This window comes from Triturus cristatus, chromosome 8 (genome assembly GCF_964204655.1).
Source record: "Triturus cristatus chromosome 8, aTriCri1.1, whole genome shotgun sequence".
Taxonomy (NCBI): Eukaryota; Metazoa; Chordata; class Amphibia; order Caudata; family Salamandridae; genus Triturus; species Triturus cristatus.
In genome coordinates, this window is record NC_140591.1 from 138713819 (window position 1) to 138739441 (window position 25623).

Consider the following 25623-nt stretch of genomic DNA (forward strand, 5'->3'; position numbering starts at 1 on the left):
TATGTCTAAATTACGCCCAAAAGAATTCAAATTTCCTCTTTCCAGCCATAATGATGGGGATGCTATAGGCTGTAGCTGGCTGAAAGACCATTGGGGCTTTTAGGATGGGTTGTGGCCTGATGTTGGGATAGGCCGGTCCTCAACCCTTTATTTTTTTTTTTTTTTAAACAAGTGTAGTGGGCTTTTTTCCTGCCCGGGGTGATATTAAAATGGGGGCTGGGAGACCGTGGGACCCTTTAGAGAGTTCAGGCATGACCTGATACCTGGGCAGATGTTCCCACCTCATTTTTTAAATTAGATTTTCACTGGTGTCTACCAGGCTGTTAAAACCCCCTCCCCCGTGCAGATTGGGGGTGAACACCTCAGTGTTGCTCCCTAGGGGATCAGAAACACCGCAGGACATTCTAGGATGAGCTAAAGCCCAATGTCTGATCGGGCTGCCCCCACCTGTCCTTTTGTCTAATAGAAACCCTAGTTATCTAGTGGTCTTTCTGCCCCACCGCACTACAGAGTTAATGCGGTGGACAAGACAGATTTGACCAACACATTAAATGGATAAGGTGGCACTTCTTAAGGCACACTCTTGAAATATTTAAACAGTAAGTGTGCTCCCCATTATTCACAGACAGCAGATATAATACATTTTCTTCCAAATAATGTATTCATACCAATTGCGTAAGCCAGATCTGTAATATTATTTTATATATGAAGCAGAAGCCTCAATACTATGCTTGGAAATGGACTGCCATGAAGCCAGGTGACCAGCATACATTTGTTTGAAAGAGGAGAATGAGGGCTAGCTGGCATATGCATTGTGAAGGGTTACTCTATTGACTATTATTTAATACACCACCTTGCACCTTGCTTTTGTGATCACAATAGCTTTAATCTTTCAATTTCAGATCATGTTTTGTATTGTATTTATTAGACCTGTCAGTCTTAGGGTGGTCTTCCACCAAACCTTTTGCCTTCCTCCTCCATTTTTTTCTGATCTTGTTTTTGCTGGCCTTGGGAATCTGCACATTTTACCATTGCTAACCACTGCTGAAGTGCATGTGCTCGCTCCTTAAAACATGTTAACATTGGTTTATCCATAATTGGTGTATTTAATTTACTCATATGTCTGTACTAAAGAGGTGCTACAGTACCCAGGGACTGTAAATTGAATGCTACTAGTGGGCCTGCAGCACTGATTGTGCCATCAACTTCAGTAGCCCTTTAAACAAGTCCCAGACCTACAATTGCACCTTGTGCATGGAGTTTTAAACTTATGTTTCAACCTGGCAAACTAAAACTTTTGCCAGGCCCAAAGCGTTTTTATTCATATAAGGGTACATATTAGGGTACCGTGTATTTAAAACATAGGACATGTACTATTAAGTTTTTACATGTCCTGGTATCTCTCCCATAGGATAACATTGGGGTTACCTTATTACATTTAATAAGCTAGTATTTCTAAATGGGAGAAGGCAACAAAGTTCATGTTTAGTGTCTTTGGAATTGTCATGAAAATTCCTGGTTTATGGAAAAGTCAGCTTTTAAATGACAATTCTGAAAAGGCCACTTTTAAAAGTTGGCATTTTCCTCCGTCAGCCAATTAGTGCCTTCAGCCTGCTCCTGAGTCACATGGCTGGGTGTAGCTGACGGTTGGGCTTTGTGTATTCCTCCTAGCCAGCCACACACAATAGAGAGATTAGTTGTATCTGGATGGGCCATCACTGGTAGGATGGAAGGGCAGGGCTAGGTTCAGCCCTTCTTACACTTGAATAGGTTGTGTCCTACATATACACAAAGCACTGTATAACCCCTGTAGTTAGCGTGAAGCCAGGACAGGGAGGGCAGGATGACTGGGGACATCAAAGGGAAACCTCTAGAATCTTCTCCCACCTTCCAGAGGAAGGGTACCAGGTATAAGTATTGGACCTCAGGCACCACCTCCTCAGTACACTTCTGGACATGTGGATACTCTTCTGGAAGAAGGACTGCTGTGCTGCTGAAAGAACTGCCACTCTGAAGGACTGCTGCATGGAAGGACTGCTCCCATGCTGTGCTGCCCTGCTACATGCTGCCCTTTTGTTTGGTGAGAAGGACTGGACCTTTCATCTGATGAACCCAGGATCCCAGAGGGCTAGTTGGCTGGACTCCTGACTCATGCCTCAGTGGCACAAGGCTCTAACAAACATGTACCCAGCACCTAGACTATGCCATATGTGAGTCTACCCTGCAAAGTGGTGCCACTCGTCCTGGACCTAAAGTGCTCTGCCAGTCTTTGTGTACCTAGCGAAACTGACGCATCTCCTCTGTTAACTGGCACAAACCCATCGCCACTGCTGCGTGGAATGGATCCGTTGCAAAGACCCACATGTATCGCCCTTCGCACATGTTTTCAGTCTACTTATTGTGAAGGTATTGTGGCTGCCGATGTGCAATCTTACTATAAGGCCTCACATCTCCAGATCATTAATAGCTGGTGGTATGGTTCCCAAGATGACCCAGCATTCGCTACGGAGAGGTGGGCGGAGGGCGACAAACCACTCTTGGATCTGCTGTACAGCGGGGTAGGACTGGGCTTTCTTCCCCCTGCAACGCAGTCGTTATATCTTAGTGGCGGCGTTCGCATCGATGGATGGGGCGGTGGGGGAAACTGATTTATGAGGCTCCCTTGTGGCATTGTACTCTACTTCGCCAGGCCTCTACTTTCAAAATTGGGATGACAGAGGGATGTCCACACTGGGCAGTGTAGTGAAGGGTCCAGTCTTGAAGTCATTTCAGGAGATGCAGTCTAAGTTCCAGCTTCATCGTAGCCAGTTCTATTGGTATTTGCAGCTCCACCATGCCATATACCCTTACGAGACCTTCAAGAGCTGCCAGAATTTAACCCTCTGGAGGAAAAATTATTAATGGCTGACCTAACAATTCACGAAATCGCACACATTTACTAATCAATGATCACACACAGTACCATGACATTGCCTGATTTTTGGGCGACATGGCAGGGAGACGTCGGTGAAGTTGATGATAAGGGCTGGACGGAAGCCCTGGGTTCCCCGCACGAGGCAGCTATCTCCTCTCGCCTTCGCCTGATTCAGTTTATTTCTCTCCATGGAGCTTATTACACCAGACAACGCTTGTGGCACATGGGTGTGATCGAATCTACTATGTGCTTTAGGTGTGGGACAGATGAGGGCACCTTCATACACACTGTGTGGGATTGTTCGTCCCTGCAAGGTTTCTGGCAGCGTGTGACATTCTGCCTTGCTGAGGTTCTTCTTTCCCAAACTGATCCTTCTCCATAGCACATAGGGTCTTGGCGAGAACCTCTATAAGCTACACTTGTTGTTCCTAGGCCTTACATTGGCTAAGAGAGACATTGCTAAGGTATGGAAGGCGAGCTCCCCACTGTCCATTGGTGTGTGGAAAAGAGGCTGGGACGACAGTATGGGTCTCGAAATAGTGGTATTTCAGGCCATGGGCTGTCCTCACAAACGTTCGAAGATATGGCAATGCTGGGCTGACTACAGAGACCCCGGTAAGCACCATTAATGCTCAACTGGACACTGAGATACGAACATATGGCGACACCATTTAGGGCCGTTGGCCCTAAGTATAAATGTTATTGCCATGAGGAACTGCTGAGGACTTTCCAGGGTTTGAGGTGGAGGACTGGGTGGGACGGGGCCAGTTTTTTATTTTCTGGTTCATCAGTGCTCCTACGTAGTTTCGCAAGTTGTAGCACGCCTCAACCCGCAGCGCGTTGAGATGGCCCCTATGATGAAGCATGTCACCGTGGGGAAACCCTTGTGAGTGAGGGGACTCAAGAAAGGACATTTTTCCTTTCATGACAGATTTTCCGACTCTGACTGAGCGAAAATTATTTTTACTGCTAGGTTCTTTATCCAAGATTTCGGATTTTGTAGGTCTACATTTGGAACAGGTGGGTGGACCTAGCATATCCCTCTTCCTCCCCCTGTTTTCTGATTTTGGCCTTATCATGCAGGCCATGTCCTTGTCAATGTCCTTGTTTTATTGCAAAACCCAATAAAATGTGTTTAAAAAAAATAGAATCCTTTAGGCAATAATCTTAAATGAATTTATTTCTACATATATAAGTATATATATATATATATATATAGATATATATATATCTACATATATATATATATTACCTACTGGCGGTCGCCAGTAGGTAGTTATAGTTAGGACCCTGTTTCCATAGGAAAACCGCAACATTCTATTTTGAATAACTTTGGCGCCGGTCAACGAATCCTCGCGAAATTTTCAAAACTAATGGGGCGGGGGGATTCGTCAAGCGGGGGCTGAGATAAAAGGGGGGTCCCAAAACGCGTTTTTCCCATGCATTTTTCCATAGGACCTTTAGACACAGCTACAGCCCGAACGGCTGAACAGAGTTCCTTGAAATTTGGCAGAGAGGTAGTCTACAGGTCAAGGAAGTGCCTTTTGTAGGTTTGGTGTAAATCTGTTCAGTAGAATCTGAGAAAATAGCCTTTAAATCAATATATATATCTGAGCCAGCTTACGGTGCGCTTACGGTGCGCTTACCGTACGCGTACGGTGACGTGCGCGAGCGCGATTCTGATTGGCTGTTAGATCTTAGTAAACATTCGAATCGGTCGAAACCAGGAAGCGGCGGCCGCCATTTTCTCTCTCGCACTCTGAGTGGGGATTAAAAAACAAAGGCCAAAAACATGTAAAGGGGCTGTTTAGACAGCTCCTAAGCACCTAGCCATGTTGAGGGAGTCCCCAAAGATCCCCCAAGGCCAAAAACGGAATTTTAATTTTTTTGATAATTTCGCCGATTACGCTTACCGTACGCGTACGGTAAAAAGTATTTAAAAAAAAAATGTATCCATAATCTCCCCACCCCATGTGCAAATGGTGCCCGAAGGTCACCATTAGTGCATGGCATATCACACCTATGAAAAATTAAAATATTACCTTTCACAACGAAGCGCATCATATGTCCTCCATGTGCGAATGGTGCGCGAAGCGCATCGTGCGTACATGGCCCATCTAGCGTAACGTGGGCACGCTGTGCGCGTAGCGCACCGCGTGCCCACCGTGCGTGCACGGCACAAACTGCGTAAAGTGGGTGCACGGAACGAACTGCGTTAAGTGGGCGCGCACGCCACGAATGGCGTAAAGTAACTTAGCATTTAAAAAACCGTACAAATTCACTGAAAAAACCATAGGTTTCACACACGTTATAGTTAGGAATTAGCATTTAAAAAACCTTGCAAATTCAGTGAAAAAACCATAGGTTTCACACATGTTATAGTTAGCTGGACATTTTACTGATAAAAAACCAATGAAATTCCCCCGTTATAGTTAGTGCAGGCAACTATAACTCACGCGACCGCAATCCTCTGCTGATGACATATGTGTCTTTATGAAAAAAAAATATTTGTAATATATGTATAGCTAAAAATTTATGGAAGAAGACATGGGTAAATAAGTGTCTAAATACAGTATTAGCATCAGCAGAGGATTGCGGTCGCGTGAGTTATAGTTGCCTGCACTAACTATAACGGGGGAATTTCATTGGTTTTTTATCAGTAAAATGTCCAGCTAACTATAACATGTGTGAAACCTATGGTTTTTTCACTGAATATATATATATATATATATATATATATATATTCACTTAAAAAACCATAGGTTTCACACATGTTATAGTTAGCTGTACATTTCACTCGTAAAAAACCAATGAAATTCCACGTTATAGTTAGATCAGGTAACTATAACTTGCGCGCCCACAATAAACTGCTGATGACGTCACATAGTACATCACTCATGACATGGTCAGTGACATCACTCATGACATCAATGATGACATCTGAAATTACACATTGTGGATTGCGGTCGCGCAAGTTATAGTTACCTGATCTAACTATAACGTGGAATTTCATTGGTTTTTTATGAGTGAAATGTACAGCTAACTATAACATGTGTGAAACCTATGGTTTTTTAAGTGAATTTGCAAGGTTTTGTAAATGATAATTCCTAACTATAACGTGTGTGAAACCTATGGTTTTTTCAGTGAATTTGTACGGTTTTTTAAATGCTAAGTTATGTATTTATTTTTTATTTTTTTTTCTGGTTTTTCACTATGCGCACACCCTGCGCGCACGGTGCGCTTCGCGCACCGTGCTCGCGCTGTGGGCATTCGGTGTGCTTCGTGCACCGAGCGCCCACGTTGCGCAGTCCATGACGTGCGCGCCTCGCCTTTTTTTACACAGTAGCATTTGTTTTTTTCTCCCTTGTGGGTCCTTTAATTTATTTAATAAATGTGATTGTTACTTCTTTATTTTTATTTTTTTATTTTTTTTGCCGTGCGCGTACGGTAAGCTTACCGTACGCGTACCCCGCGATTTTTTTTTTAAAATTATTAAATTTATTTTTCGTACTTTTGGGTCCTTCTTGGACCCCCTGACAAACACTAGGGGGTCTGCAACTCTCTTCGTTGCCCCCGTTTCACGTTCCCCACCTTTGTTTCTCAGTGCTAGAGACAGAAAATGGCGGCCGACACTTCCTGATTTCGACCGATTCGAATGTTTACAGTCATGTAACCACCAATGAGAATTGAACTCGCGCACGGCACCGTACGCGTACGGTAAGCTTACGGTAAGCGCACGGAGCGCGCTTACAGATATATATATATTGATTTAAATGCTATTTTCTCAGGACCTACTGAACAGATTTACACCAGACCTACAAAAGGCACATCCTTAACCTGAGGACTACCTCTCTGCCAAATTTCAAGTAATTCTGTTCAGCCGTTCGGGCTGTAGCTGTGTCTAAAGGTCCTATGGAAAAATGCATGGGGAAAACGCGTTTTGGGACCCCCCTTTTTTCTCAGCCCCCACTTGACGAATCCCCCCAAGACTTTCAGGGTAGGAGCGGAGCGTAGCGCCCCATTAGTTTTGAAAATTTCGCGAGGATTCGTCGACCGGCGCCAAAGTTATTCCAAATAGAATGTTGCGGATTTCCTATGGAAACACGGTCCTAACTATAACTATCTACTGGCGACCACCAGTAGATAATATATATATAGATATATATATATATATTCTTAATTTATTTTAAAATGCCTAAACATAATAAAAGAATTACTCTTATTTTATGATCAAATATTTGAATACACTTTAAAAATGGAAATATATATCATTTTATTAATTCTATGCATAATATTTTTTATTTTTAATACGTAATGAAAAAATATAAGCATTTTATTTTATGTGGGTTATTTATTGCAAATAAATCGTTAAAAAATAATGTTAATTAAATATATGAAAATGTTTTAAATATTTAAATACAATTTGTGTTAATGGTGCTGTTGGATTGTTTTGCATTTTGTTCTACCTTTAAAAAAATACATACCATTAATATATTTATTAATATTTAACATAGAAGTATTTTTACTAATTTGTTTCATGTTTAATAGGAAGATATCCACCCAATGTAAATTAATTTGATATATTTATGTATGTTGAACACATTTAGAAAATGATATAGCACTATTAACTCAATTTTCATGTAAAATTGAATTATTTAAATATATTAAATTAAAATTATTTCTTTAGAAGTTAAATTGCATCTAAAGTAAACAATATATTTTTAATATGTATTAAAAGTGATGTATAGAATTAAATAAAATTACATAGTTATAATTTGATACAAATACAGTTTGAACTCAAAAAAGGTTATTAAAATATTTTAAGATAATATTTGAATGTGTTTTCTCTTTAGATTTTTTTAACGATAAATTAAATGTATTCAAATATTTATCTAGTTGAAATAATTTAATTTAATTGTACATTATTTTCAGTTGGATTTAGTCTCTACCATTTTTTTGCAGTACCAGTGTTTGGCCATATATAGTGCTGGAGTTTCTCCAGCTCTGAGCTGAAGTACATTTATTATTGTTTTGGGTTCATTTGGCAGCAGTAACTTTGGAAGTACAGGTTGTGTAAAGCAAGGCAGGCCTATCTCTAAAGCCCTCCCTCACCTTTCCTAAACTCCTCCTTAACCCTGCCTACACCCCTACAATTTAATAGTAAATAATCCACCTTTTCAAGCCACTCCACTTGGTCCCTCCCACATTTACTACAGAAACCTAGGAGAATGTGTGTGGAGATCTTCAGAGAAGAGGCAACGATATCTGCACAGAAAAGACAGGGGTACCCGAGGCGGAAAACTCCACATGCAGGTATGAGAATAGCATTTTGTAGTGCGTTAGTAGTACAATTGTACTAATACTAAATGTACTACAAAACAAAGGGCCTGATTATGATGCAAGTCACACCCACCATCCGAAAGCCGCGGCCTCAATCCAATTCCAACCACCAAGTCTCCTCCAATGAATTACGATGCAACCGCTGCTACCGCAGCAGTCTCATCTACGGTGGTGCACATACCCCTGAATATGTCGCTGCAAGTGAGTGCAAAATCACAGGAAACATGTGATATGTACATACAGGCATGACATATGTGGGGATATGCCTTGTGCACCATGTAACCCATTGCTGGAGTGTGGCTATCTGTGCACAGTCCAGTCAATGGGGTTACATGACACCTACGGACTTACCTACATTCCAACACCCACAGGATCATAGTCTTTGGGGTTCAGCTGCTGTGGTCTAGGGGGGATCTAGAGAAAGGCATCCACACCAGGGACTGTCTGGGAGAAGCTGATTTTGGTGATTATGTACCCCAAATCCATCGTTTCCAACGACTTGAGGCAGGTGGTTGGACCGCCACAGTCGGATCATCAGAAACAAATATTGTAATCTGGAAGGTAGTCAGAGAACACTGTACTGCCCTATGGATGCTGTTTTTCTCCCATGCCTTTCGGGGGTCGTAGAATGGTTGTCGGAGCTGGCAGCCTCTCAGCGGTCGGCCGGAGTACAGGAGGCATGCATCGTAATCCGACAGTTGGGCCGACCGCTTCCAACGAAACAACGGCGGTCAGACTGCCTCTGACAGAACCACAGAAGCCGGTCCGACCAGCATTGTAATCAGGACCAAAGTTTGTGAATGGGCCCCAATGTATGTGTGTTTTACAGTGCAGCACCCATTTAATGTGTAAAATGTTTGAAGAAATGAGAACATTTCCCCTTGTTAGCACCTGCTTCAAGGAGTTGTTATTTTTTATATTGAAAGCCTGGCCGACCATCTTAGTAGATTGAGCCTTGTGGCAAAAACAATTGACGCTTGCGCTGATCCACTGAAGTTAAACTAAAGTAATACCACCTTGATGCAGAATGTGCAAAGCAGCGGAAAGCACTATTTGGTTGAGAAAAGGGCACCTTTTCAGTGCAAAATCCCTTTTGTGATAGAAAGAAAATATCCTTTCATTACGTTGCACCATGTTGCGTTACTCTCTGTGACTTTGCCTTGGTCCCGAGCTCATCATCCCACGAATGAAGGGTGCCTCGCCATCTCAGTCCTACTGTCTCACCTCAGAACTGATCCCTAGCCTGGTCCTCATTCCACCTGAGTTTGTGTGCCCAACGGCAACTCTGCAACATATACAGGCCTTCAAAGAAGTCATGTTCTATTTCTTTGCTACCCTTCTGGAGCCCACTGGTTCACGTTTGGGCCCCAAGGATCTCAGGAGGCCACCAGTCAGGTTACTGCCGGGGGATCCGTTTCCGACACAACCATGATTTTGGGCCCAGTCCCAGAGTATGCTTTGAACTTGGGACAACTCCCACTCTGACTCCATCTTCGGCACCGAAGTCTGAACCGGGCCCCGATATTTGACATCTTCAGCGCCTCGCTGATGCCAGAGGAAAAACCCACAGTCATTTCAGACTCTGACGCAGATCTGCTGCACCCTCATTTAAAGTCGCACCTACCTCAACCTCAGCTACAGCCTTTTTCTGATTCTGAAATGTAGGAAAGTGGATTTCTGTTGCAGTAGCACCCCGCCCCCACCTTTTGCCAGATTTCTGATGCACTTTGACTTGATGTGACCTGTGACCCTGCCATTCAGGTTCCCAGGGCCTGTGTCCTTTCCCAAAACTGTACATTTGTACTCACAATTGGCACCCCTGAGGCCACATGTAAGTCCCTTGTAAAGGGTACCATGGGCACTGTGACCAGTGAAGGCCTCTAAGGGCTGCAGCACATATTGTTCCACCCTTAGAGGTCTTGTACCTTAATACACACACACTACCATTGCAGGATGCATGTTTTGGTGCAGAGAAAAGTGAAGAGTCAACATGGCCCACATACCTGTGTGCCATGCCTGCAACCCACTGCCTATGGTGTAGATGAGTGACCCCTCTAGCTGGGTGCACTATACCACTGCTGAGGGTACAATTGGATGAGCACTGTACCCCTACAGTGTCTAAGTCCATTCTTAGACATTGTAAGTACAGTAAAGCCATAACGAGTATATGATCTGGGAATTTCTTATTACAAACTCCACAGCACCATAATGGTTTTACTGAATTTTGGGAAGTTTGGTAGCAAACGTCTCAGCATAATAAACCCACAATGATGCCTGTGTGGGATTTACTATACAATGCACTCAGAGGGCATCTTAGAGATGCCCCCTGAAAAACAACCAGCCTCTGGTGGGTTCCCTGACTGGTAAACACCAGCCTGCCACCACAAGATGAGTTTATGGACCCCTGGGGTTGGAGCCTTCGCTCCCTGAGCCCAGAAACAAAGCTTTTCCTGGGCAAAGGTGTTCACACCTCCCCCAGGTCAGGAAGAGCCATCTGTGGCAGGGGAGCTTCAAAAGCCTTGCCGCCTTTTCAATACGAGACCCAGCCCATCCTACTATCAGGAGCACCCCCTTCCTGTCTCCCTCCCTTTTAGACGGGAAGACTGGTAGGAAAAATTATAACATCCCAGAAGGTGTGCCCACCTCTGCCAACCCCACCCCTCAGCTGGGGGAGGCGAGGTAAAGCCCACTCTTCAGTGCCCTCTATCTTGCAGATGGCACGCACTCTCCAATCAGGATTGGGGATTGTGCTCACTCCCTCATGTGGGGTGAGCACACCAAGGGTGTAGTCACCCTAAGGTCAGTAGCCCATTGGCTACTAACCTGAGACTTTTAAAACGCCCCCTAAATATAGTATTTAGGGGGCAGCCCTGAACACAGAAGGCACATTCCTGCAACCTACAAAGAAGAAGGATGGAAGAAGTTGCACAGCAAAGGAGACTACAAAGAAGAACTGACTTGGCCTCAGCCCTACCGGCACGTCTGCAATTTCCGGAGATCACCAATAGTCGACCCGTCCTGCTGCCAGCGACCTCCAAAACCCCTGGGAAGACTGACTGCCTTCAACAAAGACCATATCTCCTGCAAACAGCAGTTCTGTTCAAAAGAAACTCCAAAGATAGACTCTGAGCCTGGTGATGATAAAGAAACTTGACGCCTGGAACCATGGGTTGAAGGACTCCCCTCTGTTGCCTGCAGCCACTGCACGGAGACCCCCCCAACCGCGAATGGCCCGGTAAGGTGAAATATGACCTCAAAAGGCACGCCTGCATCCGCCCCCCCTGCACCCTGGAGAAGAGGACCTGATGTGCACCTACATCCCTGATCCCTCCAACTTACCTGCCCTGCAGTTGGTTAACCCCTGGAAGACTTACTGGACCAAGCCAGCAGCCTAAATCCCAAACCAGCAAACTCTGTAGGATTGCATTGGGTTCCCGACCACTCCTAAACACTCTGCACCCGGCTACCCTAGCGCCTCTGGCGGTATGAACTTGGTGCTGACTGGAGACCCCCTTTGAACTGACCCTAACAATAGGAGCTTGGCACCAGAAACTGAGTGGCCTGCCCGGGAGCAGTCCCCAACCGAGATGCTTCCTAGCTCCATTGGCTGACATTGCCATCCTACACACTGCATCCGGCAGCCCTAGTGCCGCTGGTGGAGCAATTTAAGTGCCTCCCTGGACCTTGGAGAACCTTGGTCCTAAATCCCCAAAACTCCCACTTGTAAGATGTATCCTTACCAATGAAACCGATAACCACTTTTCTCCCATAGGAACCCATGTTAAGAGATGTTAGGCCTAAACTGATGTTTGTATGGAGAAAAGAGAATGAAACTACAAAGTATAAAAAGTCTTACTTACCGTGTATTGTGAGATCCTAAGGTGTGGTATCTAGGCATACCACCCCCAGTACTCCAAGTAATCCAAAAGTAACTTTAAAAAGTTATCTGAAAGTACATACTGTATAATTCAAACTGCATTTTAAAGTGATACAAACCTGTAACAATTGCAAATTCAAGCACAACTGCAGTTCCTTGAACAGTCTTGCATTTGAGAGTATATTTTACTTACCTGTGACAAATCCTACTTGGTTCTTAAATAAAACTTGAGTGTACCTTTTTTATTCTTACCTAATTGGTTTGGATTTTTCTCTGAGTGTGTGCAAGCAGTCCTTGATTGAGTGAATACAATAAATGCTTAACACATCCTCTGGATAAGCCTAACTGCTCGCCCACACTTAGGTAAGTACTAATTTAGTAATTACCTAATTTAGCCTCTGCTATATCTCTGGGGACTCCCTGAACTCACTATCCCTTACTTTGGTATAGTATATACAAAGCCAGCTTCCTACATGATACGCTTTCACTACCTCTAAGGTTTTCATACTCCAAACACCACAGAGATGACAATGGCTATGATGGATGCCAAATATACAAGGAGGAGGACTTATTTATAGATCTATAGGACAACAGTGGTCTCGCCACATCACAGGACAATGGCCTTATTTCACCACCTGACCCATCCATAGAAGAATCAGCATCCTTTGCCATGGTCATTAGGAAGGCTGCAGAAATCCTTGATTTGCAGCTACTCTCTGTGGAAATGAAAACTAATGTCCTTACTGAAGACCAACATCCATGACAGACTTCATCAGAGCCGCTCCTTCCCTTCAGTGAGGCCCCAATGGATACCTCTGTGGGCACCTTGATGAAACCAGAATCTTTTCTGCCTGTAAATATATAGGTAGTAAGACGGCATAGGCTAATTCCCGGAGACCCATCCCTCCTCCTCCAACACCCCACACCCTAGAGTTTTGTGGGTCAGGCATCTGCAAGCCTCCTTAACCTAAATTCTTTTTTTACGGGGCCTCTGTATAGAGAATCTAAACACATGGAGGTCTTCAGAAAACATATCTTCTCTTCTACATTTCTTGCCGTTAGATCAGTTAAGCCGAATTCCCTGTTAGGGCAGTACTCACATGCATTGTGGGACCAAGATTGCCAGCAGTACGCGAGGACCTCCGGGCCAATTTTACCCAAATAATTCAGGCTAGCCAATATGCTGTGAAATATGTAACTTGTTAACTGTTGGAGGCTACCTACTGTTTGGGTAGGGCAGTCATTGCAGCGTAGCACTTTGCCACTAATCGTGGCTCAGATCCACAGGCTTCTCAAGTGATGTCCAAGCATCATTAAAGTACGTGCCATTTGATGGCCCTTGTCTCTTGGGAGACAAGGCAGACTTAGCCCTGAAACGCTTTAAAGAAAGCAAGGCCACAACGCATCCCTTTGTCTTTCGGCACCCATGCAGCAGTTCCCTAAACAGGCTTGAGGCTTGTGAAGAGGCATTCTGCAGAGGCAAAGACAAAATCTACCGCCACAGCAGGAGGCCTCACAATCCTTTCAGGCTAGAGGCTGTCAGTCCAGCCAACAGTGTCCAGGCTCTGGCAGGCTACTTACTACCCAATCTCTTACCCTCCTGTCACATTCATGGCAAAACCACTTTAGCTTGCCCTTAGCAGTGTACTGTCACTTGGTTGGAGGTCATGTAAGTAATTTCCTCCATGGCTGTCAAAGCATCAAATCATACAGATGGGTGCTACAAATTATTGAAAACCTTTACTCACTACTACTCCTATTCAACCCTCTTGACATGCCTAGTACACCATAGGAACTTCTGGAGGACCACTTGTCTATTTTATGGAAGGAGGGTCAGAGTCTCTTGGAGAAAGGAGCCACAGAGAGGATGCCAACAACAGAAGCCAGGACTGGCTGTTACTTCAGTTACTTTCTGGTGCTGAAGAAGAATGGAGGACTTCCTCCTATTCTAGGCCTACACCTCTCAACTTCGTCCTCAAGAAGGGCAAGATAAAGATACTTACCCTCGCCCAAGTTGTGTCTGCCCTGGATCCAGGTGACTGTATGGTGGAATTGGATTTGCAGAACACCTATTTCCACATTCTTGTCCTGCAGTCCTTCAGATGTTACATGCAGTTTCATGTAGGCCAGGAGCATTTCAATTGACAACACTACCCTTTGGACTTTTCAGTGCCACTTAGGTGTTCACATAAGTTATGATGATAATACTTTTATATATGTACAGAGTACAAATTGTGATTCGGTAACATGTTAACGAATCACAATTTGTGTTTAGTGATTCGGAATTTGGAAGGGGCTAGTTTAGGGTGTCTCTTCCTAATACCAAATCACAGTGGTATGTATGAATGTTTTGCGACTGATTTACTGTCGCAAAAAAATTACTTTTTATTGACATCTCAAGGGTGGTGCTACCCCATGTGGCCCCTTCCCCTTAGTGAATGATGAACCAGATATTTTTTAAGAGCAGGCAGTGGTCCAAACTGCTCTTAAAAAATGAAACTTCAAAGTTTCCTTTTTTCTTTTTAAACACACCCGGTTTTCCTTTAAGGAAAATGGTCTGCATTTTGTTTTTAAAAACGGTTTGCTTTATTAAAATGCAGTTCATAAAATGGAGGTCTGTACCACAGCTGGCCATCATCTTTGTGGTGGTAACAATTCCTAATGGGTCACAAAGTGCGACCTACCTCCTTAATGTTCATGAGGTAGGGGGGGCGCTAGGTGGCGCTAAACCAAGATGGCCGCACTGGTGTGAGGCTCTCGCCCGACCGGGCACTATCACCATCCTTAACGCTATCCTGACCAGGCTGTTCTGCCTACAACCCTCACCGCTGCACGTGTGAGATTCTGCGGAGCCTAACAGGCTCTGAAACGGAGCGCTAGCACTCTGGAGAGCCGAGATAGCAGCGGTTTTCTTTGAAGCGGTGGAGGGCCCTGACGAGTGTCCTGGACTGGTCGGCGGCTGTGCGCTAAGGGACCCCGGGGATCTGAGGCCTGCTGCGGGCTGCTGGGGCCGAGACCTGCTGGGAATGCTGTGTCACTGAGGTGGAGGAGCCGGGATTCCTGCGGCGCTGCCGCCCGACTGCTGCCTGGACCGGAGGTGCGGGGGAGACGGAGGCATCGTTGGTCCCTGCCTGCCGCTGGCTGCCGCGCCGGACCGTTGGCGGAGGTCCCTCCCCCCCGAGGTATATTCACTAGACCCGAGGTGCCGCGGCCCGCTGCACGGGCCCCATCCACGCAGAGTGAGCTCACCCGCTGTAGGTCGTCCATCGGGACGGAGGGGAGGGCCACGAGCCTTGGACTACCCGCCGCTGTAGGCTGGATGCGGCGCTGCCGCTGAATTTGGAGGCTGTGCGGCGCGTCGGACCAGGTAGCCGCCATCTCGCTGTAGCCCTGCTGCGCCGCGGTGCCCTGCCGCCCCCCGCCTGTGGGGTATCAGACATCGCCCCCCTGACTGGCTGGAGCCTTGCAGCCCCCACAACAACCCACACTTTGGGGCCTCTGGCGCTCCCGTGGCCTGGGCAGGTCCCCCCCCCCCGGGGTGTGGAGGATGCTTCTGCTGTCGCTGCCGCCTGGCGGAACGTAGCCCTTGCCTGGATGGAGGCCACACCGCGGGGACTGCTGCTGCACCCGGCCACCTGGGGTACCGCTTAAGAACCCTGTTGGGTTCGAACCCTTCCTCCCGCTGGGCCTACATTGCTGGCGTGTGTGCCCCTCCGGACTGGTGTGCGGCGGGGAAGGGAGACTATAGCTGGCTGCCCCTGGGCCATTTGAATCCTACACCCAGCCTGGGCCCTATCTGCGCTGCGGCCTCCTGGCTCGTCCCGGGACGACCCCTGATGTCCTAGCCTCATCGCCCCCGCTTACGTGGCTGCCATAGACCTTACCAGGAACCGGTCTGACCCTGGGCAGAATTGGGTCCCTGTCGCCTGCCAGTTGCTTTGGGGCTGAACTTGACCTCGGTCGGGGCGGACGAACCTCCCCCCTGGTGGGACGGGGCAAGTAGCGAGGGGGCCGGATCATCGCCGCGCCATGGGCCGCAGTGAGACACGCCAGTCCAAACTGCCCTACGAGGCCAAGAGAAACTCCCCTCCTTCGGGGGGCGCGGAGGGGGCGCCTCCGTCCGCCGAGGCCCCGGACGAGGACTGGAGGTCCCTCCTGCTGGGCATGAGACAGAGCCTCACTTCCATCGACTCCAAGGTCGACACCATAAATGCCCGACTGGATGGAGTCGTAGCTAAACTGGACCAGCATGATGCCCGCATCCAGGAGACTGAGGAACGCATCTCTACCCTTGAGGACGGCGCTGCCTCCTCGGGCAAACAAATGACACAAATGGACAGGCTCCTCAAAATCATCGCGGACAAGAATGAGGACCTGGAGGCCCGTTCCCGACACAATAATGTTCGCATTCTGGGCCTTGCGGAGTCCACCAACACTGGGAAAGTTGAGACCTTCGTTGAAAACCTGGTGACCGAACTCTTTGGAAGGGACTCCTTTTCCCCGCACCTTATCGTGGAGAGGGCACACAGATCCTTGGCCGCCCGCCCTCCGCCTGGATCCCTTCCGAGGCCCATCATCGCTCGATTCCTGAACTACAGGGACAGGGATGCCGTGCTACGCCGGGCGCGGGAACTGGGCACCGTGCGCTACGGCAATGAAACATTATCCTTCTTCCCTGATTTTACCGCCACTGTCCAGGAGTCTCGACGCAAATTTGCTGCAGTCAAGAAGAAATTGCGAGCACAGGAAATACCGTTCGCCATGCTGTACCCAGCGAAATTGAAAATAACACACAATGGTAAACAACTTTTCTTTCAGCAACCTCAGCAGGTGGAAGACTTTCTTAAACGCCACAAGAGAGACAATGCTCGGGACAGAGATGGACAGTACCGCTCTAGATCACCCTCTCCGATGGCACAGCAAGATTGACTCCTCTTGCTTTAGGGACGCTGACATTTCTATGTGCCACTGCTGCCTATATCTGCTCTAGATGCTACACACAACGGTGAGGTAACCTTTCTACTGTTATCAGTGTTCGAACTGGTCACTGCTAATGTCTTGCCCGGTTACCCATCTCCGTCCCACATTGAGAGGCTAGACTGGCAGTCTGGTCCTCGTGGGTGTAAGTAGGGAGATGGGAGGCTGGTTGGGCGCCCCCTGGGCATTATCCCCCCGATGGGTGAACCCCACTGCACCCCCCCCTCATGTGGGGTAGGGGTCGTTGTTCTACAGTTTTTCCTAGTTGGGGTGGTTTTGGTGGGGATGGGGTGGGCTGGGTGGGGTCCTGATTCCCGGCTAGTTGGGGTTGCCGGCGTGGGTGGGTATGTGTTCCGTTTTCGATTTTCTACCATTGACTCCCTTGTTGCGAAGGGGTGGGGTTGGGTATTTGCTGTAATTCCCTGGAATGTCCTCTCATGTCGTTACCGCGCTTGTGATGAGTTGTCCCTTGCTGTATCTACCGGTCATGGGTTATTGGGCCTGGATCCATGGGGAGTGTAGAGAACACTGAGCCAGTGCAGCAGTTCCAGATTGTCTCCTGGAACGTGCGAGGTCTGAATGACCCGAGAAAGCGCCGTCAGGTCCTGGGTTACCTCGATAGGCAACATGTATCTGTTGCCATGCTTCAGGAGACGCACTTGCGGCCCGGGGGGAGCCCCCCCTTCGCATCGCGTTGGGCTGCGTGTAGGGTCTTTTCATCTTATTCGACTTATGCGAGGGGGGTGACTATACTGGTCCGGCGTGGGGTGGGGTTTGTTCCAGCGGGCACTGAGGTTGGGCCATGTGGTAGATATTGCATGATCTGGGGGACACTACATTCACACACAATACTGTTCGCATGTTACTACGGACCCAACGTAGACGACCCGGCAACGCTTCTGAACATGTGGGGTAAGATACACACTTTAGGTATTTCTCATGTCATCCTTGGGGGAGACTTCAACACTGCACTTAGACCCGCAATGGATAGGTCGCACCCGCAGCCGTCACACTACTCGCGCACCCAGCGCAACTTGGTACACTTAACGGATGAGCACCAACTGGTGGATGCGTGGCGACACCTTCACCCGACACTCAAACAGGGCACACATCATTCTGCTGTACACTCGACATGGGCTCGTCTCGACTATATCTTTCTCTCGGCAGGCATTGCCCCGTGGCTGCTCGGGGCGCGTCACCTGGCCCGGACTTTCTCCGACCACTCCCCTGTCTTGCTATCGCTCCGCATTCCCCTTGATACCTCCCCATACCTGAATTGGCGTCTCAACCCTGCGCACCTCACCGACTCTGCCTTTATGGCGGAACTGGAGGAAGACATAACAGACTTCTTTGACTGTAATACTGCCTCAGTCTCCCAATTCACCACGGTGTGGGAGGCTTTCAAGGTTACCGTGCGGGGATGGTGTATGGCGAGGGGCGGGGGGGTTCTTAAAGTACTGCGCGGGGACGTGCGCAAACGTGAGTCTGAGTTGCTCCTCTTGGAACAGGAACTGGCACGGACCCCACACGATCGCACGGTCGCGGCGCGTCTCAGGGAAAAAGTGACCGAATACACTGACGCTGCAGCCAAAGAGTGTAAGTTTTTAGGGAAGCCTTACGTTGCGCGGTTACATGGGGAGGGGGACAGGCCCGGTAGAGCTCTGGCCGTTGCGGTACGTCCCCCTAGGTACCGAAATTACGTATCCACGCTCCTGGATGGTCAGGGGGTCCCACAAAGGGACCTATCGGCCCAGCTGCAAGTCCTTACCGAACATTACGTGGGCTTGTACACCTCCCGCAGGACTACTCCGATAGCCCTGCGGGAGTACCTTGAGGACACCGCGATAGCATGGCTAGGCCCATCCCAGCAGAAATTCCTGCACCACGAACTAGAACTTGATGAGATAAAGGAGGCGATAATGTCCATGAAGTCTGGAAAGGCGCCTGGATCGGATGGCTTGCCGATAGACTTCTATAAGGCCTTCCTCCATGTTCTTGCCCCTATACTGAAGAGGTTGTATTACTCCGCCCTTGAGGAGGGCACCCTGCCGGAAACGATGCGCGAAGCCCTCATAACATCCCTGCTGAAACCGGGCAAACCCCCGGAGCATTGCGACTCTTATCGGCCCCTCTCCTTATTGAACACAGATAGCAAGATCTTGGCGAAGGTTCTCGCTACGCGCCTCAATCTTCTGATGGAGCGTCTGGTCCTCCCCGACCAGGCTGGGTTTGTCCCCAACCGGGCGACGTCACACAATCTTCGCACCTTGCAAGCGGTGATGCAGGATATTGATCCCAGTTGTGAGGCCGCTGCGGTTTTCCTGGACGCCACCAAGGCGTTCGACACCCTGGAGTGGGACTATCTTCTTGCCTTGTTGGAGCGGATGGGAGTGCCCTTCAATTTTCTCGACTGGATCCGGCTGTTATACCGACAGCCTCGGGCCACGGTTCTGCTGAACGGGTCCCGCTCTGCCCCCTTCACTATCCACAGAGGCACCCGGCAGGGATGCCCCCTCTCCCCCGTCTTATTTGCCATTGCCATAGAGCCGCTGGCGGCCAAACTGCGACAACACCACAAGCATCGCTCTCTGATTTACCCAGAGCGCCAACTCCTCATCGCGTTATATGCGGACGACATGACCCTGTTCGTCCACAAGCCGCGGGAAAATCTCAACCCATTACTACGTGAGGTGACTAAGTTCGGAGCCATAGCGGGCGTACAAATTAACTGGGCGAAGTCTGCTTTGTTCCCCCTGACTGACAATACCACGCGGTTCCCGCTGGATTATCCCTTGGTGTGGGAGGCGGACGAGCTTACTTATCTGGGGGTGCGGGTAACCAGGAATAAAGAAGCCATGATCAGAGCTAACTACGGGACTGTCTTGGACAAACTCACGCAATGGATCCACCTCCCTCTGTCCATGGCGGGACGCATCTCCCTGATCAAGATGGTGGTGCTTCCCAAATTGTTGTACCTGTTTACCAATATCCCCTATAGCCCGGGGGCATTTTTTTTCAAGACCCTGAACTCCCAGATTTCTCGGCTAATCTGGGGCGGGAAACAAGCCCGGATCGGACTACGGACACTCATGTTGCCCTATCATCAGGGGGGGCTCAATGTCCCTAACTTTCAGAAATATTATGACTGCGCCCAAGGCCATTTCGCGGTTTACTGGCTCCATCCCCCCCCCTTTATGGCCCACCTTGCAGTTGAGGATGGGTTCATGAGGCCTGCGCAGCCTCAGGGTACCTTTACACAGAGGTTCAACCGGGGACTCGCGACCCCACTACGGTCGATTGCACAGTTCAGGCCTGGAGACGCCTGGCGAAGTACATGAATGCCAAATTTCTGTATTCTCCCCGCATGGTCCTGGCGCATGACCCCAGACTGAGTGTCACTTGCGAAGAGCTTGGACGCCGGATGCTTACTCGGTTGGCGATTCATACGTGGGGAGATCTATACCATCAGTGGAGCTTTCGGGCGTCGGCGCACTTTTTTGGAGACGCTACTCCGTCTGCGATGGACACATTCCTCTACGTTCGCCTTCGGCAAAATGTCAGGGCTGTTACGCCAAACTTCCCGGAGGAGCCTGAGACCGTGGCACCGTTACACGCTCTGCTCCGGACGCCCGCCCCGACGCATGTGGTCTCGCTGCTATATGCCCAGGTGCGGGAAGCTCCCGACCCCCCCTCGCTGAGGGCGCGGAAGGACTGGGACAATGACCTGGGTGATCCCATGACGGATGACCAATGGGAGGAAAACTGCTCCCACATAACTGCAGTGACGGGCAATGCACGTCTCCGCTTGGTTCATTATAAATTTCTGCATCGCCTTTATTTCACTCCTGCCAAACTGTACCGCTTTGGCCTCCGGGATGGTGATCATTGTCAACGGTGCCGGGAGCCGGGAGCAGATTTCATGCACCTGGCGTGGTCCTGCCGATCAGTGGCTACCTACTGGACTGAGGTGTTCGCTGCCCTCTCCGTGATGGTCGGGATGGATATAGCGCCCTGCCCTACTATCGCCCTTCTGGGCCGCTCCTGCCCCGCGCTAAAGGCACATCGAAGGTTCCTCGCATTGGGGCTTTTGCTGGCTAAGCGACATGTGGCGTGCCGATGGGGGCGAGGGCGAGCGCCCAAATTTAAGACTTGGCTGGAGACAATGACAACCTGGCAGGAGCAACTCCACAATTACGCCGACCTGTTGCCTCGCAAGTCCCGTCCCAAAGACTTATGGGGGCCCCTCAGGGACTATCTCCTACTCTCTCAGGACTCGATTGGGGCGGGGGGAAGTCCGCGTGGAGATTCGGGGGGGGATTGCCCGCCCGCTATGGGCTGACCTGCGCCCGGCCCCCAATAACATTCCCTGCTGCTGCGTCTCCTCACCCCACTTGCCCCCATCCTCCTGGTACACACTTCGCACGGTGCTTCTTGACGCACTCGGATCGGCTACATGCACTCCAGGGTACTCACATAGCGCATTCCTGGGGCCTGGGGGGGGTGGGCGGGGGCCCTGGAGCTCCCCTAGCTCCGAGGTCCAGGGACCCTAGTTTCCAACTGGGGTAGATTGCATGGCATTCTCGATGGTAACACCACTTTCTTAGTTTCCTGATTGGTTCATACCGACCCCCCTCCCAGAGCAGCGGTTTTCTGAGCCGGGGCTGCGCTGCGTCACGTCATGCTCCCACCTTCCTCTGTGGTGCGCTGCGAGGTACCGTAGCCCCGCGCTGTACGATACAGTACTCCACATACTAGGTATGGTGGACACACCCTGGGAGGTTGCTAATGTTGTGTTTTCTTTGAGTTAGTTAATACAGAAAAACGAAACCTAGACTACATCTTGTTTGACCTCTAATGGCGTTACGACTCTGCGTTCGCCTCCCATATAAGTCGACTGTTGTTCCTATTCTGCTGCCGGCCCCTCAGGGTTGTAGGCGTATAAGCTGTGTTAACTGGAAGGTACTTACCCCGTAATGCTTATCACTCACGATACTGAGTTGTCGCTACCGGCCTGTATCAATGCAGGATGTAGGTAACAAGCTGTGTAAAATTTGACTATGACAATAAAGGTTTTCAAAAACAAAAAAAAAAAAAAAATGTTCATGAGGTAGGTCAATTGCAACCCCATTAGGTATCGCTATTCCTCACCTCTACATTTTTGTATTGTAGGAATTGCGTTTTCCTAATTGTGAGCCGCAAGGATCGCATTGTTTTGTTTTTGTTAGGTCAAACATACTTAAATCCTTACTTAACACAAACAAATTAGTAGCACAAACAGTCCCTGCTATTAGTTTTGTACTTATATCAATTGGTTTTAGTTTTCAGTAAATGCAGTTGTCTTCCTCCTGTATGAGGAAGTCTCTCCTCCACATGTAGAGGGTTCCAACGCCATGCGGAGTCTTCACCCCGCACATGAGGGAAGAGACCTCTGCACTCAGGCAGGAACCTTCTGTATTGTGGAGGAGCTTTCCGCACTGAGGGGAGACATCTCTGCCTACCACAATAAACAGCAATTTATGTACAGGAAGAGGAAGTTGGTCATTTTGTGCTTGTTCTGAGCCAACCTCTCTTCACAATAAGACCACCATCCTCCTCTATCCTGCTGCTCTTTGCTTTTAAGCAGTGCAAAGAAGAAGCATAAAATGATAATAACTGTACATTATTATCATTTTTTTTGCTTCCTGCTGCTTTGCGGGTGGGCGGGGATGCTCTGCTCTTGGAGCAGGGCAGACTAGGAGTGGTTTTCCCACTCCTAAGTGTGCAATGACTGCTTGGTTGGCCCTCTCAGGCTACCCAAACCAGTCATGCGCTCTTTCTCCATTCTCTATGCAGGCTCCATTCTCCATGCAGGCTGCATTACAGCCTGCATGGAGAATGAGCCCAGGCTCCCATTCCCTGGTTGAGCGCCCAATCATAACGCTCAAAACCAAGCGCAACGCTGCATTGCAGCATTGTGGTTGGTAAGTGGGGTCTGGCTGTGCTCCCATCCAAGACAGAGACGAGCAGGAGCAGAAACACGGAACCCGGCACAACGGTAAATTGTTTTTTTTTTGGTATTTGGAAAAAAATATGCGTGACCCCCCCAAATAACCCCCCTTTGCACAACCTGCCCCCCACCTGCAAGCTATGCCGGAAGCCGCTGCTCTTTGCATTAACCTAACCCTTAACATGAGTGAGGGCCTTGATGAGAAGGCCCCCGTTCTTAGATGGGGAATTTAACAACACTAGTGAGGGGATCATCCAAAAGTAGCCACAGCTTTATAGGAGTTCAAGAAACCCAGTTGAATAATGCAGTGCAGGCCTAAATCGTGCATGAAACCTCAATGCACTGCACTGCGCTGGGTGTCCAAATTCTTCCTCATGCGATGTGAGGGCCTTCCACCGCATCAAGGTCCGGACATTCTGAGCCTGTTCTCCCAGTCACATTCTCCACACCCCTACATGAAACCACAGTACAGGAGGGTCCTGACAGCAGCTCGGCTACCCCTGCGTGCTCAGCTGGAAGAGTTTGAGCAGCAGAGAGATGGTAAGTGCATTATTTTTTAAAATTCAGTTAAGTCCACATGCTTTTTGAGTGTGGGGTGTTCAGTTTCAGCTTGGTTCTAGCATTCTATGTTGTCTTTAACCTATGTTTTAGTGATCTATGGATGTGTGAAAAGTTTATAATGACTAACCTTCATGTGTAGTTGTAGTTTAGTTTGTATTCACTGATCTTGACATAATGGAAATTCTTTTTAAAGTCGTTTTTGTGATAATATAACAGTTATTACACAATTTCAGCTTTTTGATCTGATACATTTCCATTCTGTCAAACTTAGATGATGTAATGCTAATTGTGTGTACATTTAACTTACTTTAAACTGACCATATTTCTTTATTACAATTTGCTATCATAATTCACACACTTTCTCTCTATATATATATATATATATTTGCAAATATGTTATACACAACAATATAGGCCCTTATTACGATGCCTGTCAGATGAGCGTACAACCGACATTGTAGTGGGAATGGGACTGCCAGATACGGAGTCAGAGGTTCCACTCGCTAAATTACAATTTGGCCGCGAGCACTGCAGTCGGAAACATAGGCTTTACCTTTGCGGCTTGTGGTTCCGGACAGAAAAGGGCCGCAGCACAAAAGTAAAGGTTATGTTTTCAAACATCTATGCACCGGATGTCTGGAACCATAGTGTGCTTTGCACACGATGCATGGATGTTTGGGCGGTGCCACATGTGCCCCCCTGGGCCTATAGGGGAGGCTCATGGGCGATGGGCCCTGCTAGAGGCCCCTTAAAGTCCCATGCCGTCTGCCTTTACATTGTGGTTGGACTGCCATGTAAAGGCAGAGGGAAAAGGGACATCGTAATCCCTATGGCTGTGCCTCCGTAGGCACCACCCCAATTGTTGGGTATTACTCTCAAACCGATGCTCCGACGGGCTACTTGAGCCTGTCAGAGCTGTCAATCAGTCCTACCGCTCGCTGCCTCCGACCGACCGCATCATAATGAGGTGGTCAGACAGCAGCCGCCGATGTTAGATGAACAGCCACTGACTGACTGTCAGTGGTGGTCCATCCGACATCATAATCGGGCCCATAGTATCCTTAAAATGTTTTGTAGCTTTGTACAAAAACAAGCTGATCTCCTATAAGCAATTTGTAGAATATGTTACAAAATATCTTTTTTTACTTTAAGCACAGGATTATACAAAGAAAATGTTTAGCACAACCCTTTCTCCTCTTTTGAATGTCTCGTATATTATTTTTTATAAAAGTTTTTTTGATTCGGAAGTTCACTAAAATTAGTATATAAACTTTGGCTAGTGATAAGTTTGGTAAATGCATCACAATTTCAGCTCTATTATTTTTGGCTATAGCGTAATTGTGTTATGCATTAATAAACATAGAAATTGCAAATGTGTCCTTTTTTCATATTCCTTTTTAGCTAGCCAAGATTTGTCAGAACAGGACCCGGAGCAAGGAAGAAGATCCTCAACAGGGAGGCAGGCATGAAGACTAACCCCACCAATGAGGAGGAGGAACATATCATCTACAGGGTATTGCATCTGCCTGGAGACAAGATGTGTGACAAAAAGACTGTAGGCAGAGGCTTAAGAGCCGACTTGTGGGGCGGGGAATATGGACATCACCATCCATGAGGAGGCAGGTTCTGGGGCTCCTCGCAGATTCTGGGTCTTCTCCTGGCCTTGAAGAACAACTTGATGTGTGCAAAGAAAAAGGGCCACTTCCATCTTCACCTGCACCCAGTTCATCATTAAGTCCTGATGCCCCATTTCATCTTGGCCTACAACTCCTGCACAGGCATTACCTCCTCCAACCAGAGCCTGCCCAGGAAAGCACAACATTTCTGGAACACGTCTGTCCTCCGACACCCCACAGCCCTCTTTGGCTAACTCTCAGGAAGGCCTTCAGGCCAAATGGAGAGGTTCAGGGGCGATCTCTCAGGATAACCAGGAATTAGTTGGAGTGGTCCGTATACTCTGAGAGAATG